We start from the raw sequence: 18,353 nt of genomic DNA, 5'->3' as shown, positions 1-18,353 counted from the left end.
AAATATACTTAAAGGTAAATTCTTCCCAGGCTATATCAGAAAATATCCTTTCTTTTGTTCGTGCTCATTTCTGTTTTATGCCTATTTGGCCAAATCTCAGAGTGATGCAAACTTTTTCCCCAGACTTGCTGCTTGCTGACACGTCTGTGATTTTGTCTTTTAGATATCACATTGAAGACTCAGGAGAATGCGCCTTTATTGATTGGAAACAGATTTCCATGTCAGGATGCGAGCTGCCGCAGAGGTGGATCTGCAGAAAGGAGTCCTATGGGGCAGAAGCCAAGCCCGGCAGCGAGGAAAGAACAATGGCGCCCACCGGTTAGTGGATTGGCCAGTCAATGCCATTCATAAAAGTGATTGAAGAATTTCCCTGCAGGGGATGTCGGTATGCAACATCTAAAAAATAAATCAGCAACAACAACCAGGATAACAATCCCCCGCAGAACTGATATGTTGCCATCAGAACTTCAATGCACAACAGGGAAAGATGGACCAACCCACTGTGAATTAAATGAAAAGAGCATGGTTTGAAATGGAAAGAGAAGAGACACTATGCAATAAAGCCTATCATCTACGACACCAAAAGTGAATGTATATATATATATATATATATATATATATATAGTATGACAAATGCAATTCTGTGACCTAGGGTGTAGTTGAGGAATTGTCATGATTTGTTGTGTCATCTGTAGGTTGTAATTAGCACAACAGTGGCCTTGTGGCACTTAGTCTCCAGTGTGATTACACCCAATGCACACAAATATTAGAAAGAAGTCCGGCAGATATTAAAAAACTGATAGTCATTTCATAGATCATTAGGTCTCTTGCTGCTGGTGACGCTTGGGCACCTTAGATGATAACCCCTCATGATTGCGATTCCGTATGCACCCAACACAGGCCAATTACAACTCTTAGACACCTTATTGTCACACTTAATTTGGACGCTTGGTGGTTCCTGCTCTGTGGGGTGGTGATCATAACTTGGTTTCAGATTGTGACTTGGATCGCTCCCTGCCACCACTCCTGGGAGCCCCCGGTTAGACGTTGCCCACAGGTTTCAACAGTGTATGTGTTGTGGAATACTTGTGCCGCTGAAACTCAGATCACAAAACTCAGATCACAATCCATTAATCATACAGCTCCAATTTGGGGTGGACACACCTATCTGTGGTTCCAATATGGAGGTTACAACAAGACGCACCATTAGCACCTCCCTTTAGAACGATCATTGGTAAAGAAATAGAGTAGACCTTTACCTTAAAGAAAATGCGGGATCAACATCGCATCCTAGCATTAAAGATCGTGATTAGAGGTCACTGTATAAAAACCTTGTATGGCATGAAGTCCACACTGTATGATAATCCTCAGAGGCAAAATCGATCTTACGCCTCCTAGAAAACTCAACCACTGCTATTGTGAGAGATAGACCACGCCTCCTTGAGGCGATTGAAAAACCCTTAGAATCTGATAGAAAGGTTACAGTGTCTGGATTATACGGCATACATCACGTGCCAATATAATGAAGGTGATACAGCAGGCTGGCTTTTGGCATGGTTTGATGAATATGAGACATCAAGTAGACCTATCTGTGCTATACGGGCACTAGAAGGCCATTTAGTGACTACATAGGTGGATATAAACAAATTATTTTCAGCTAACTATCGGAAATTGTACAGGACAACTGATTTTTCCCCTCCCAAACGAAGTATGCATTACAGAAGTTCTAACCCGATATAGACCCTCACTGCTGAACAAGCAGCTTCACTTAATTGAAATCTAGAGGTGCTGGTGGTGCGACTCGCTATAGACCAGCTGGCGTGAGGAAAGGCTCCGGGGTTAGACTGGTTACCTTTGGGATTTTACGCCACATATGAATCACAGTTGGCCCCATGCCTTTATGCCTTATACATGGGAGCGTACACAGAAGGAATACTACCAGAATCGACTCGGCAGACAACAATAATGACACTACCTAAACCTGGCCAAGAGCTCCTAAACGTTTTAACAGATAGGCCAATATTACTACTGAACACAGAATATAAAATACATGGGAAACTCATTGCAAATCGCTACTTTCCTACATACAATGGATTGGTCCATTCGAATGTGTGCCAAGAAGGAAAACACATATAAACCAGACACCTTTTGCAAATCATAGATTGCCTATGAGATACGCCATGCTCGCATGTAGTGGTTTGACTGGATGTCAAAAAAGTATTCGACACATTGGTCTGGCCCTATCGTTTTGTGGTACTGACATGGACAGGGCTTCCTGGCGGTATATTGCTCTAGATCTGGTTGTTATATATACTACTGATGGCGAGGGTTCGTACAGGGTAGGGTGTATTCAACGTGAGGACAGATTTTCAGGGGCACTAAACAGAGGGGTCTGTTGTCACTAAGAACCAGGACAGATGCATGGGTTATAAACATACGTGATAAAGTTCATGCTGCTATCTGGCACGCAGATAATGCCTTGCATATTCTTAGGTACCCAGGAAACCCGCTTATCTCCATTAATCTTGTTATTGCTGGAATTTGGGGGATATACCTGGCCTCAAAGTCAATTGGGATAAATCCTAAATATTCTGATTATGTGTACCTGATACTGATCACTACCCATCATATGTCGGGAACTCAGTTCAATGGGTACTGGAAACTTTTAAATATCTAGGAATCCAAATGTATTTCATCGAGGAAAAGTTGAAGGGTGGCAATCCAGGTAGATGTGTGTCTGAAATTCGATGGTGGACCATATTCTGCACCAGGCTACTGCTGTCCCCATTGGGCAGAGTGCCAATCATTAAAACAATTGTGTTACTTAGACCCCTTTATTTCTTTACGGCACGCCAGTTGGTCCTTCTGTGTTCTTGCTTCCAAAATCTAAGGTCTATTGTGACAGGTCTGATCTGCCTTCAACAGAGGTGATGTCTCACTCTATAGAAAAGGTGACGCGCCCGATAGATGCCTGGGGAATGTGGTCCCCGGCATTGAAATATACAACTTGGCAATGCAGATGGTATTGATGGCTGGCTGTGGAAACAGACCCTGAGCAACTAGACCTGGCAAACATTGTTGGAAACTCTAAGTTACTACATGTACTATTTGACACAAACGGACAAGATCTGTATAGACTCACTCTTTACCAACAGTCTGTTCTTGTTGTCGCAAATGAACACATAAGCTGGGATCAGTTGCATCATACAGACCTTCGCCTATTGGTGAGACCCGAGTTAGCTTTAGTGGCCAAACAACACTCTATTCAAGATGCGTCACATAATATTATCACCGTGTTTGCGGACATATATGTTGATGGTAGACTTGTCTCGTTGCAAACCCTAGTTAATGATAATTGTCTTAGTGACAGGCAGTTCCTTGGCTAAAATGCTATGACTGCAGCCATCAGATTGATATGGCATATTGGACCGACTGAACTCCTGAAATCCAAGGTAATGGGTACCTTACTAACAAATGGGGTTCACGCAAGGCAGTGACATGCATGCATAGAACACTGGCACCTACCTTTCACCTCTCTGCCACTGCACCGAAGGCAACTTGGGAGAAGCAGATGGGGGAAGAAATGCAGGTCAAAGAGTGGGCTAGGATTTTAGAATACACCAAATTGTAAATGATTGGCTTTGCCAATGCTTGTTTTAATATAGTATGTATGAAGAGAGGTATGTGTATTCCAAGGAGGTGGTTGATATAAGATTGCATAAAAGGGGGGAGCATTCTGTTTATTTAAATTTGTGCAGATCGAAACATTGCACTGATTGCTAGTACTCTGTGTATATAGTATGTATATCTTCATGTCGAAAGGATCGTGAATCATAAATTAATTTATATAGGAAGGAATATCTGCAAAATATCGACCGATTGGGATTCGTTTCTGTCATGCTAAATCTGCCAAAATGTGTCATAACGGGAGATCGCTAACCACCTATGCACGTGCAGTTTGGGAACAAAGATTGAGAGAGAGAGAGAGAGAGAGAGAGAGAGAGAGAGAGAGGGAGAGAAATAAGAGAGAGAGAGGGGGGGGGGGCTCCAATAGAGGATGTGAGTGAGAGAGATAAACAAAGACAAAGAGATGGAGAAAATGGGAAGAGGAGTTAGAGACAAATGGAGAGAAAAAGAATGGAAGATGAAAGATAGAAAAGTGGAGTGGAACCCGTGTGAGATTGAGAGAAAGAAAACGAGAGGAAGAACGAGAAAATGAGAATAAGCTAGAAATGGATGGAGTAAGGAGGTGGGTATATAGAAACGGAGCGAGTGAGATGGAGAGCGATAGAGAGGGGTGGGAGGAGGCAGATAGGAAGAAAGAAGGAGACCTGAGAGAGGGAGCTATATACGGCAGAAAAGATGAGAGAGGAGGAAGTGGGTGAGAGTGAGGGGAAGAAAAGGCACAAGGGAGTTAAAGAGAAAAAAGCAATGGAGAAAGGCGGGGAGCTGGCAGGACGAGGGAGAGGGGCCAAGGGCAGGGAGACAGAGAGGGGAGAATAAATGGCACATTAAAGAGAGTGCATAGGTTAGAGAAAGGAGAAAGGGAACATGAGAGACAGAGTACTTAGAGCTCTGTGGATTGGAGCACTACACACCCCTAACTATATACCAGACCATATTACGATCTCATACAGGAAAATGGACCCGGCACTGGGAGTCAATCAAGGATTAAACATAATAGATGGATCAGATGTAATTTCAGCTTTATAAACCTTCACTGCATTTTGATTGTATATTTTACAATATAATCACATGTTGTGGTTAACTTCTTTTGGTTTGTACACATGTTGTTTTATCTTTACTTCCTCATGAAATGAGGGTTTACCAATTACTTGCTGTGTGTAGTTGAAGTGTTCACCAATGCTCCATATTTTTAATATTGATTCCTGACACTGTGCTGCATTTCAACAATGAGTCGTAGAGCCAGTAAGTAGGTGCAAAGTCGTGTTGATTGTTCTCTAGGTTGATAAACCTGATGCAAAAGAAAGATAGAAGGGGGGGCGCTTTTTTTGGGGGGGGGGGTGGGGATGAGAGATAGAGGCGTGGGGCGGAAGACAAGGTCACAGGCTGTCACCTTGAGAAAAGCCGGACAGCCTTATCGGCTTTGCTAAAATGCCATAACCGCTGGGAGCAGGGGAGAGACAGGAGCTCTCTTTATGCAGAACAGCATCTTCACTTTCTCATTAAGGTGTGCAAGTGAGAGACCATCTAATAAGTCCCACTGGCTCCTTTTGGCACCAAAGCTGTTTTGCTAGAGACAAGAATTGAGGGGCCGGAGGGCAAATGCAGTGACAAACTGAATTACCCTAATGTTGTTGCAATCTTTTCCTTTTATTCAGCCTGATAGCCACTGTTTTTGACACGATCATTTTTGTTCTCATAATTACTGATATGTTTCTGATATGAATATTTGATGCACTAGGATAGGACTTAGATCTTGTTATTTTAAATACAAATAATAAAGATATAGCCTTGGTGCGTATTCTTGTGTCTCTATTCATAGTGAAGGAGGGACTGGAACCTACTTATAACAGATTCTCCTGTGACTCTCACAGGACTGATCGTTGCCCAGAATGTACAGTCGGTGTGCATATGGTTTGCGGGGTTGTTGTCCATTCAGTTCTCTGATTAGTACACAGACTAAAAGCCTGATTAGGAGTTTGTTGGTCTTCCCATCCGACTGTCGATGGGGTGGTCCCTTGAAGATCGACAAGCTCGCGGCCTCCTGCTCACTGGAATACGAGTGTAATCCATGGTTGGTTGTGCAGCGGTGTCACTGCGACACTATATTTGGCCCATTGGATAGCCTTAAAAGCATACCACCGCCGTGACCGTGCCTCCAGGTCGTCTGTACCGAATGTGGGGTGCACCATGTTGTGCATGCCACACAGTACACGCATGGTTGTGCACTTTTGGGGGACACATCATGTACCCCTGTCATCCTTCACCCCATGGGGAAATTCGGCCAGGGAACCTGTTGGGAGCTCCTTTGCATGCCTTTCCACCAAGCATTTCATGGCAGGGTCCCCGCCATTAAATGATTGGAGGAAAGGCAGGTCGTAATCTGGTCGGCAGTGCCTGCCTCGGCACCGCCGCCATTCGCGACTGCCAGTCCGACCGCCGCATCATCAGGATCCTAGGTCCTGGCGGTTGCGGCGGTGTGTCGTTGGACTGGTGACAGTTTGACCACTGTGCTCCGAATACGGGTGCAGGACCGACTGGCCATCGGCGGCCCGACCATCGCTAACAGGCTGGTGGCGATTCGACCATCGAAGTCGTAATCAGGCCCTAAGTCCTTGTTACCAAAGGGTCTAGGGGGGCGTCAGCTTGGGCAGCATTCTGGATAAATCCACACAATGTGTCAGGAGTGTAGACATCAAAGAGTGACACAGACTGGTTTAATGTTTGACTAAACTAGGGGCTAGTGACTATCTTTGCGGACCCCTTTGATGATGTTCAGCTCTCTGAGGCTAATACATGGCTGCACAACAGTACTCCGAGTTCCTTGCAGTTGGTTAAGAAGTTTGACTGGAAATCATCCTGTAAGGTTTGTTCAAAACTCTATATATGCATCAATGTCTGTGCCAAAGGCACATTTTCACCAGCTATATTCGTAGAACCTAAATTAAAGGGCACAGCAGAGGAGATAAAAATCCATCGGCGTCAAATGGTGGTTTAGATTTGATGGTTGCCGTAATCAAGAGTGTAGAGAAAAAACTTATTTTTCAAGCCAAAGATCGTATACTCTGTTTTAGCACGATTTTTATGTATCCATTCAAATGCACCCAGTTTTGGGGCGAGTCAGGTGATCACCCAATGGTTGTGGAATTGGAAATATATGCATGTACATTTGTCTAATATCTGCAAATTGAATGTATCATACTTCAAACCCTTTGACAAGAAAGACCAGTAGATTTATATATGTTTTTGATAAAGATAGATGGAGATGGTGATGGAATCCTAGAGAACCTCACAAAAGAGTGTACCAGGAGTGAGCAGGAACACACCAGAGCCACAACAAAATTCATAAGAGAGGGTACCTGGAGTGAGCAGGATTACACCAGAGCCATAGACAACTTCACAAGGGAGGGCACCAGAGTAAACAGGAGCACACCAGAACCATAAAGAACTTCATAATAGAGGGTACCAGGAGCGAGCAGGTACGCACAAGAACCACAGAAAACTTCACAAAAGAGGGTACCAGAAGTGAGTGAAAAGGAACACACCAGAGTCACAGAGAACTTCACAACAGAATTCAATAACAGTGAACAGGAACACAGCAGAGAAGCAGACATCTTCACAGGAGATAGTGCAAGTGACAAAGCCATACAGAACCTCACCAGAAAAGGTACAGAGAGTGAACAGTAACGTGCAGAGCCCTAGAGAACTTCTCAAACAAGGCTAACAGAAGTGAATGGGAATGCTCCAGAGACAATGGGAACTTCTCAAGAGAGGCTACCAAGAGAGCACAGGAACGCGCCAAAGCAGATTTGTCAAGACATTTGTAAAGAGATGGTACCAAGGGTTTTATATTGAAATATCAGAGGCAAAAGAATCAAAGCACAAACACATTGCTAAATATATTGAGGACTAAAAGATAATGTTACCATATTTTGAATGCAAAGGACAAAATATTGACTTTGAAACTGTAGAAGACCAAAAACCATCACAAAATAGGAAAATATGTCGATTTAAAAAAAAATATTAAACAGTATGTTAACTTTAGAAAAGATATTTACTTTAAAAAGTTATATTAAAAAAAAATATTTGAAATTACATTTTATAACTTACAAACAAAAAATAAAAATACACACTTTCAAATAAATGTAAAAAAGAGACATAATATATCAACGTTTGAAATGAACATTAATAATAAAATTAATATGTTAATAATCAAGATTAATCGTGCTACGTATCAGATATTTAAAAAAAAATACATGTACAATAGAATTATTAAAATTAAAAAGAATGCATTAAAAATAAATCTACTGGGCGACTTCGATGATTCTGTATGGCGGGAGGCACTGGCCTCCCCGCGGGAGGTGGGAATACCCCCTAAACTTAAATTAGTACAGCTTAAAATCTTACACAGAACCTACTACACGAGACACACTCTTCAAAAAATAGGGTCAGCGCCGCACCCATACTGCCTGAGACGCTGTGGGGAGGAAGGCACATTCTTTCATACGGTGTGGGAGTGTGCTAAGATCAGGGAATTCTGGGTAAACGTAATGAGGACCATATCACAGGCGGTAGAGGTGTCATTAACGGCGGAACCCAGGAGATGCTTCCTAAACGTGTGGGAGCCAAACGATCTTACGCGCCCAACGCAGGAGTGGGCCACACTAGGGATAATGTTAGCGAAGCGCAACATCGCACAAAAGTGGGGTGCGGGAGAATCACCAACATTCACTGCATGGCGTGGAGATCTAGATACTGCTATGATGGCCGAAAGGGCAGTTTTCATCCATCGAGGATGTCCTAAGAAGTGGAGCAGAGTTTGGGGGGCTTGGAATTAATTCAGGGGATAAATCTGCGAGCCTCCTGAGATGCGGGCGGAGGGTGAATCTGAAGATGGAAATGACGGGGAGGCGGGAACTTAATGGATGGGAAGTTGTCCACTGCTACGATACATGTAATGTCACTGTGCCAATTACTGAAAAAACGCAGATGTCTGGATATAATGTTTCTGTGTACTGTATGCTGCACTTGTGCCAATTTATGTATACAATACAAAGTTTTTTTTTTTTAAATCAAATAAAAAATAAATAAATAAATCTACTACAAAAAACACAATCCCATAATTGAAAAAATCAATTAAAATTAGCTTTAAAATGAAAACCCCAAAAAATAATCTTTAAAAAAACCAAAACAATTATCTGAATACATTGGCCTTGTAGGAGTCAAATATACTACTCTCCAAAGTAAGCAACAGAAGGAAAATTATTGGACTTTGGAGGGGTCAGATCTACTATTCCGACTCCAACTCAAATAACAGTAGGGATTTTAGATCGCTCAGATGTACTATTCCTACTCTAGCCTGAGCAACAGTAGGGAAAGTTTGGACGTCTAGAGGGCTCAGATGTACTATTCCCACTCCAAAGTAAGTAACAGTAGATAAAGTGTTGGACTTTGAAGGGGTCATATTTACTATTCTCATTCAATCTAAACAAGAGTAGGGGGAAGTAATTCACTTTGGAGGGGTCAAATTTACTATTCCTACTCCATCCTAAGCAAAAGTATGGAAAGTGTTGGACTACTGTGGAGTCAGATTTACTATTTCCACTCTAACCTGAGGAGCAAAAGGGGAAATGTTGGACTTTGGAGGGGTCAAATTTCAATTAACCCCTTCAGCGCGGCGAGGATTACCGCGCCGTGCTGAAGGTTCGTTGCGCGGGCGGGGCCGTGACGGAGCGGTTCCGTCATACGCACAGCGCGACCGATGCGCATGACGGATCCACTCCGTCATGCGCATCGAAAGGGCTAAGAAGTGAAGAAATCTTACACTGACAAAATATACATATTTAAATCACTTCCCAGCTAATCCGCAAAAATCCAACACCAGAAAAAGCAAATTAAATAAATTGAAATAATACTGGAATATAATAAAAAATACAAAATAATAGGAAGAGGCAGGCAGTATTAACATTCACAGAACTGCAGAAGGACTATCACTTAGTATCTATGGAACATTATAAATACATGCAACTGAAACACGCCCTACATAGACACTTTAAAGACGGGGAGCAGATTCCAGAATATAGCCCTCCAGAGGACAGATTGTTGCTGGACCCTATACCAGAAAAGTCACTCTCCGCTATATATAAGAAAATAGTAAACAATTCCCCAGACTTACTAGCCAAGGTGAGAGAGGCAAGGGAGTCAGATGTAGGACTATTAGAGGATGATGACTGGGGCAAAGCTGTGCAGAGTCCAAGAGAGGTGGCAATCATGGCTAGATTCCGACTAATACAGTTGCTGATCCTACACAGATCCTATTACACTAGTACACTGCTGCACCGAATGGGTCAGATCCCGACAGAGGAGTGCTAAAGAAGGTGCACTCAGAAAGGGACATTCTTCCACATTTTATGGGATTGCCCGGTCATACAGAGATACTGGACTAAAATTGCAAATATTCTTACCGAAGTGCTCGAACAACAGGTTCCGACAGATGCTAGTTGGCATATATTATGTGTGACCGGAGAACTGACATGGCCTAAATACTCAAAACTATGGCTGCAAGTGGCGGCAATGGTCGCGAAAAGGAATATAGTCAGAACATGGGGGGCGGCCCAACCACCTCAGGTCTCCCAGTGGAAAAAGATATGGACTGGTGCAGTGTGGCAGAACGAACGATTTATGAAAGCCGAGGCTGCCGTAAGAAATGGGGTAAAATATGGCAAAGGTGGGAAGATTACAGGGGGTTTGGAGGGCAGTAGGACACCTATGCACGGGGCGGATTGGGATTTAGGATTTCTGCCAATTGAGTTATAATGAGGAATGCACGTCAGACTGAAGATGTTAATTAGAACATGTAATTAATTCTCACTGTATGATCATGACAATGTATCGCTGACTTGGGTTTAATAAAAAGATTCTTAAAAAAAATACAAAATAATGTAAAAAATATTAGGAAAATATAATAAATATAAAAAATGACATGGCAATCAATATACTAATTATAAAACAAAACTCTATAATTTGCATAATCAATAATCTAAGTAACCAATTAACCATTACAACAAACAATTACCAAAGTATTTACAATTATCTACTAATTAAGGTACATAATTAATTATCAAATGAACACATAAAAAATAAAGAAATATTTATAAATGTGTAAAACAAAATATTTACAAATCTTCCTACCCTACTCATTTACTGTTAATAAATACATTTAAATAAAAATAAATCTTTAAATATATAACCAAATATCCAACAATTAATTTACAAAAAAGAGGGTAACAAAACAAAATCATTAAAAACAAAATTGTAGACAACTAAATTTTAAAGAGAAGATATAAAGGACCTAAACCTCAGCCCAATATTTTTACCCTCTTTATTCTGTCCCACTATACGTATGACATTAAAATATTTTGAAACTATATTTTGAGGAACAGTGTACCAAGAGTGAACACGTAAAACTTCCCAAGAGAGGTTACCAAGAGTGAACTGCTGATCCACTACCTAGCTTGATCAGCAACAGGATGGACTGGGACAATGCTGTGGTGAGCAAGCTGGAACTCATGGGGCCTCGTTTATGAGGTTTTGCCATAGGGCAGCGCCGCAGGCCTTCCTGAGGTGCTGCCCTACGGCAAAAGAAAAGGGCAGAAATGTGCTGTATGTATCAGCTACGGCACATTCCAGTCCTAAACCCATGCGCCGATGCACACTGGGCTGCTGTGCGCCAATGCAGGCACCTTTGCACCATGGGACAAGGGTGCCTGCGTTGCAGGGATGATTATTTTTGTGCAGGAAGGGAAACCTTTCTGCACAAAAGCAATCATAAGAGGCATTTTCGTCTTTCTATGTGTGCCTCCCGTAAGTTTTTGGTGATTTCTCATAATTCTGCGGCAGTGTCAAAAAGCCATGGATGTTGCTGGGAACACCCCCAGCAACTCCCATTGCATGCCCCTTTAACGCAGAAAACTGCGTTAAAGGGAACGATATTGACGAGGCAGCATTAAGCCCAAAAACGTTGCTTAGTGCTGCCTCGTAAATATGAGCAGGCTCCTAAGCCACGGAACGTCACAAAAAGTGATGTTCCCGCAGGGCAAGGGGCCTCAAAAATGAGGCCCATGGTTTTTTATGACACCTGAGTTACAATAGGAAGAAACGCGGGGGAAGAGCAAGGACATTACCGTTGTTTATCTTAGTTGACAATTCTATACTTTTTTATAATACAGTTACGCAACAGGTACTTTTTGAAAATTTCATAGACTAATGAAAATACTATAATTTGGTAAATCGTTATGTAAAATGGTGACCTTTACAAGGTAGTTCTATGGATCAGTAAATAGGGAGCTTTACCTTTACTACTGGGCACCACAGCCCTGTGGGAGTTTTGTTATCCTCCATCTGCCCCATAAGACTGCTGCTCATCGAGACACCAAGGATGTCTGGTTCTTTGTCCCCCAGCTCGAGCCTGGCGTGGCTGCCATTTGCTGGGCTTTTTGTGGGGATGTAGCCAGCTCGTAGTTTACACTCGGTCACCCTTCTCCAAGAGTGGATTGATGGAGTCTGGTGTGGCTGGCATCTAGCAATTGTGGCCTTCTAAGTCCTAGGGCTTTCTGCCTCTACCACCCTCGGCATAGCTATGCCCACACCTGGGATGAGGACATATGGCTTTAGAATGAGGGGCCTTAGTGCTTTGACAATAAAAGGAGGCCAGCAGCCCCTGGGAGTTTTGCCCCTACACCCAGGCAGTTTAAGAGATTTGAGATCACTCCCAATCCTCCCCCCGCACCAAAATTGTTTAGAGTCTCATTAATCTTGGTACCGGCCAGGAGGAGATAAGGCAGCTACCCCTAGCTCTGAAGTGCACCTCGTCTATGCTGAAAGGGACACTGCTGTGACCATGGTACGTCTGTGGGAGGGTAATCCTTATAAATTAGGCCTTGGTATGGTATTATCTGAGGTCAGGTTAGGGATGTGCCTAACCCCCAATTGATGCTCTTTCTCATATAATCACCCCAAAACAATGAGGATCTCCTTCCTGGGTGTAGGTCCTTACAGAAATGACTCAGAACCCATTGACTTGAGGAACCGGACATTCCCTATGATTGTTTGCGGGCCTGGGTAGTTACTCAGAGTGTAGGAGGGTATATGCTGCCCAGTGACTAGTGTACTCACATTTTGAAGGATTTTCTAGCAAGAAAGGGTGGGCTCCTGTGTTGGCCAGATGTAGGCCTTCTACTATCCTTTGTTTGACTGCTAGGTGCTTGAAGGGTTACTGGTCAGCACAGTCACTCCATTGGTCATTCACTAAGTCCTTGAGGCATTGGACTACCTCATTTTCTGACTGCAACCCCTCATATTTATAACTCCATCTATCACTAACGCCAGCTACTCTGAATTCTACACCATCTGTGTGTGCCATGTTTACACACCAACATGCAAAGTGCTCCACTGGAGCACACTACAGATAAAGAGCACACCAAGAGTCTGTCTGTGCACCAGAAGCTCGGTGTAGTCTGTTTGCTGCCTCCCTAACACTTTCTAGGTTTTGGGACTAATCTTGTGTTCTCTAAGTTTATTTCTCTTCTGGATTATTGTTAGTTTAGTGCATCATCTGCATTCGGGGCTGGATTGTTTTTACATCTCTCTGATTGTAGGTAGGTGCTGTGTTGGTCCCATTGTAAGTGCTTAGCTACTCTAGTGTCTCTAAAAGTCCTGATGAGGCACGCTTGGCTACATCTATCCACAGTGCAAGGTGATATCCTTGCACCAACGTCTCTGGAAGCACTTTCACCACCCATGGTCTCGCCAAGCCGAGCTCAGGCCACGTAGCCATCACTGGGCCTGTCACCTGCAGAGAGAGCAGTGGGTAGGAACCTCTTTTCCACCCCACTCCCCTGCCCATCTTTTGATAATAGTGCTAAGCACCTTCTACTTTAACAGGGGTGTGGAATTTAATACAATATCTACTTGTCCATGGGTAAGTTGCTTCATAAACTACTTGTCCTGTAACAAAATCCACTTGTCCCTTTGGTGCCATTTAATGCGGCAACAAATTATGGCAGCAATCTCATTATATAAGAGCTCTGATATAGACTCACTAATTATGCCAGGGCTCATATCATAGTAGGTTTGAATACTAGCAATTCCCTTATGTTGCCGTGTTTCTGCAGATCTACATACTGGGGCTGAAGGTAGAGGTAAGCAATAGTTCCAATGCTGGAATGCCACTTTGGGTTCGTGCAAACCTACTAACTTGTGTGTTTTAAGGGTTTTCACCAAGTCTTCTCTAATCTTTTCCCATACTGAGAAAGGTTGGAAATTTACTCCGGACAATGGCAGACTTAAAAAGTCTTCCAGGGTTGGAAAAAAAGTGGTTGGAGGAAAGCGCACTTGCCATTTGAACTTTTGCATGATCAAATCTGCCCATGTATATTTGCTCATGCTAAAATGCAGTCCACAAATATTTTCTAGGAGTACTATTTCTTGTCCTACTTCTGTAAATTCTTGTGAATTCATGAAAGCTGTATATCTGCACTTAACGCAAGGACATATACCATGGGTACACTTTTGAGACTTTCTTTAATAATTGGGCCCCTAATTAGGTCTGACGTTAACCATAACCTTTTGTGTTTGATAAAATTCTGTCTCTCGGTTTATCGGCTGGCTTCACTGTGAGTAACAGCCTTCTGCTCTTTCACAAGGAGCATATTGGCACACAAAGTAGTTTTGTTTAGTGCTAGAAACTACTGTGGCAATGTGTGCTTTTTGAGACCGAAAACAATTTTTGCTTTTGCCAATGTTTGGCATAATGGTGAGAGCCCAGCAGCTCCCACACCAATAAGGCTTAACAAAAACCATGCCAAAACAAGTCACGCACTGACAAAACCCGAAAGCTGACCACCAATTTGAGACCTATTGATTTGCCAAAGCTTGTTTATTTTTATGTTTACCATAATCTTATTGCAACTGGTTACACTTATTTTCGATATAATTATTTTTGGGAATACTAGCATACAGCAACACATTTTACTAAATTCTGCTGCAAAGAAATGGTACCTAAACTTTTACAGTACTTTAGCTAAATGTTTTGTTTTCCTACTGGGATTTTACTGTGAATATTTTATTTTTAAAGCAAAGAATCATCTATCTTGCTTTTAAGATTCTGCAAATATTTGCATCTTATTAGAGAGCATTCTGGGAGCATTATACATAGCCTCATATTGCTAAACCATTAAATTGTGTGCACACATTTTTATACTGGATACATTTAGTAGTACAGTCCGAGCTAACAAAATGTACTTAGAGTGCTCACTCTAATAATAAAGACTTTGCATTAATGAACCATAAATATAAGTCTGAACAGCATTAACACATGGGTACAAATATTACCTTAAATGCAGACAATGCCCTTTCCTTATCTATAATGTGTTACTGTAAACTGGCAGCCAAAGGGTTTGTGCTGTAGTGGTTGGGCCTGCTTGTCTCAAAAACAAAATGCACATGAAAACTTGTTGCCTTTGACCCCAAACAATATGTCCTGGGCGTTGGGCTACAGGAGGTCAATATCCCTGGTTTTACCTTCTAGTAAACTTTCTTTCAGAAGGCGACTGCACTTCCTCAATGAAGAGTTCAAGACATCCCCTTTTTGGGTGGACCCACCGATAGTGATTTGACTAAACGAGGCACAGTTCTTAGCATGTTCCACAATTATCCACAAGACCATGATGGTGTCTGTAGGCTTGACGGATGTCCAGCACTGAAGATCGTACCTAAAGGGAGACATCTAGAAGGCCGAACGGTGCAGTGATCCTGGAGTCCACCTCAGTATGGAGGTGGCCCTATCAACCAGCAGTAATATTTCTGTACACCACAGATGCAGGGATCTTCTGATAGAATGTACAGTGAAAGGTCAAGGTTCAAGACACAGCTTTATTTTAGCAATGTTGCAGATGAAGGTTCTTGTAGAGCTACGCGTTGGTCTTAAGCGTGCCAATATTGTCATAGTGTCCAGGAATCATATATGTCTAATAAATACTATATGGTCACCCCCATAAGCATTTTAGGCCAGTAGAATGGGTATCTGATAGTGGCAAATTATAAAGCGATAGAGAAATGTATCTCATTTACGCAGTACCTCCTACGCCTGGCCTCTACATGACAAGGCACCCCCTAAGTAGATAGATTATAGCGCCTAAAGCACCCTTGGAGAAGAGCGTTTCTCATGCATTTCTACAGTTGGCCAAATTTCAAGCGCTATCCGCAGCCTCATCTTCAAGCCTTCCTAAACCAATGAACACCCGCTAAAGCTTATAACGCTTGGTTGCAACATTGGGGGGCTGTACCCTAAGGACACCCCAAAGTGAAGCAACCACGGCTTCCCTGTAGCCATGAAGTGTTGCCTCAGTGCAGTCACGTGACCACACACTTCTTAAGAAGCCAGAGCAGGCTCGTCGCCACCAGTTCCCCTTCCTGGTTGCTGCAAGCCTCAGGTAAGCGAGTTGAAGGCTCGTCCACAGCTTGAGATGCTGCCAGTCCTCGCCTTGTTTATTTCTATATCTAGAGACTTTTATAGTGACGGCTTTTATAGTGCAAAGGCTCTTAATTTCAAATTAAGAGACTGTGAACTGCGAGAGCGTGAATTTAGTCTAGTAGTGACTGTTTATGTGTGGAAGGGAGTCGAGTTTTTTTCTTATCATTAACAATCTAACTTCTAAACTGTTGTATTAGTGGGGGAAGGGAAGGAGAGAGGTTGGACAGGAGAGGGGAAAGAGTTATAGAAGCGAAGAAGGAGGAAGTGAGAACGTGAGTATCTAAAGGAGTGCGGTGGGTGAAAGGAGTGCGATGACAAAAAATGAGAGAAGAGAGAAAGAGAAGAGGCACAAAGGGAAGAGGAAAGAAAAGAGCAAAGGAGGGTGAGGGGAAGGACCAGGGACGTAGACGAAAGAGAGGTGGGTTTGGGGAAGGGAAAGATCGCTGCCGCTGCGGTGCTTCTACCCTGACACATCTGTGCTGAAAACTTCACTTAGTTAATCCCATGAACCCAGAGTCACATCTGCGGACACCAGAGAGTTGAACGCCCACCGCAGCACACTTGCACACAGTTAACTCTTTGCAGTGCCCGGCAGTCTCCAGCCACGCCGCAGCAAATTTACACAACATGACTCCTGCTTGGAGCTGGAACGGTCAAAGTCTTGTATCCTCCCCCGTGGCATTTTAAGGAATTTTGGGTCATAAAGAAGACATACTTTTGGGATCCCTGCGCGATCCAACTTGTACTTTTATTATCCATTTTGTGTGAATTCAAGGCTGTATGGTTCCAAATAAACTTTCCGAAACTGTGGTCGCTGAAAAAACAGCTGAAATATGTCTTGACTGGGTGCCAAGAAATCCTTAAGAAATGTAAAGAGAAACTGAGTTAGAGGTAGGCAGAGAAAAACAGATGGGTTCAAATACAGAAGTAGAAGCGACACATAGAGAGAAAGTTCACTTTCGGGGGTGGGGCTGCTTGGTGGAGACCTGGGCAATTGCCCACTTTGCCCAAGCTTTAAAATGTATATGATCATATCCACGATTTGGTGCCGAGGTAGGACACGTGACCTACAATAAAATTGTCCGAGGCAGGTTCTGAAAGCAAATGAGAGAGAGAGAGAGAGAGAGAGAGAGAGAGAGAGAGAGAGAGGTCGTTGGGGAGTGTTTCAAAAGGAGAGAGAGAGAGAGTGAGAGAGAGAGAGAGAGAGAGAGAGGTCGTTGGGGAGTGTTTCAAAAGGAGAGAGAGAGAGAGAGAGAGGTCGTTGGGGAGTGTTTCAAAAGGAGGCTGGGTTTAGGTAGCAGGTACGAGCGCTGGTCTGAAGTTAACAAGACAAAGGATAAAGGGTGGGGTGGAGGACAGCATCGTCTCGATGAAAAGGCAACGCATTGGGTGGAAAGAGTTAAGACATGCACAGGCCAAGACAAAAAAAAAAAAAACAAGTGTGTGTCACAGAAGGGAAAAAAGCAGGAAGGAAGCCAGAATGTTGTAAGCTTTGAAGGGCGAGATGCAAAGAGGGTGTTTAGAAATTTGTTGGAGAGGCACTCAAAGAAAATAGCTTCAGACACTCTATATGTGCTAGTCAATCCCAACCGCGTGATTTAAACACTTAAGCGCACATGAAATTAGCCCTTGACCACACGCATAAAAAGCCCTGGATCATATTTGGCAGTCAGACGTGATTTAAAGCAGAGGCGTGATGACGAGGTAAGCTGTCTTGTTTATGTTCTATTGTTATACAGGCGCTGAGCTTCAGTTTGTTTTTGTTCAATAATCTTAAGGGCAGTACCTACCGCAGGTCGATGGGAGGCAGCCATGTTGGAGAAGACAGAAAGTGGGCAACATCAGTGTGGGCACCAGCAGCTTCACACGTTGGCCATGTGCCAGAGGGGACGCAAGTGGGAGCTAGGAATCCTTGTTAAGGGTTGTCTAGCGATTTTAGCAGCTTCTACTGTGCATGTGACATTGTTTTTTTACAATCAGAGTATGAAAGTGTGTGTACACTAGTCAATATACCACCTCTAGGCACTTAAACATACATATGGACTCTATGAACAGAATAAGCAGGGCCTTGTTGTGAAATATCACCATATAAGATAGCACTGCCCCACATTTTACCCTTTGCTCCATTTTTGTCACT

General features: G+C 43.0%; 1 protein-coding gene across 1 annotated transcript in view; it reads left to right on the top strand.

The window, feature by feature from the left end:
• LOC146856307 (ultra-long-chain fatty acid omega-hydroxylase-like) overlaps nt 1-18,353 on the top strand; it is a 149,030-nt gene that overhangs the window by 54,715 nt on the left and 75,962 nt on the right. The gene's annotated exons all lie outside the window — the stretch shown is intronic.

Source organism: Triturus cristatus, chromosome 4_1 (genome assembly GCF_964204655.1).
Source record: "Triturus cristatus chromosome 4_1, aTriCri1.1, whole genome shotgun sequence".
In the NCBI taxonomy this organism is placed as follows: domain Eukaryota; kingdom Metazoa; phylum Chordata; class Amphibia; order Caudata; family Salamandridae; genus Triturus; species Triturus cristatus.
This window is presented reverse-complemented; position numbering and strand designations above follow the sequence as displayed.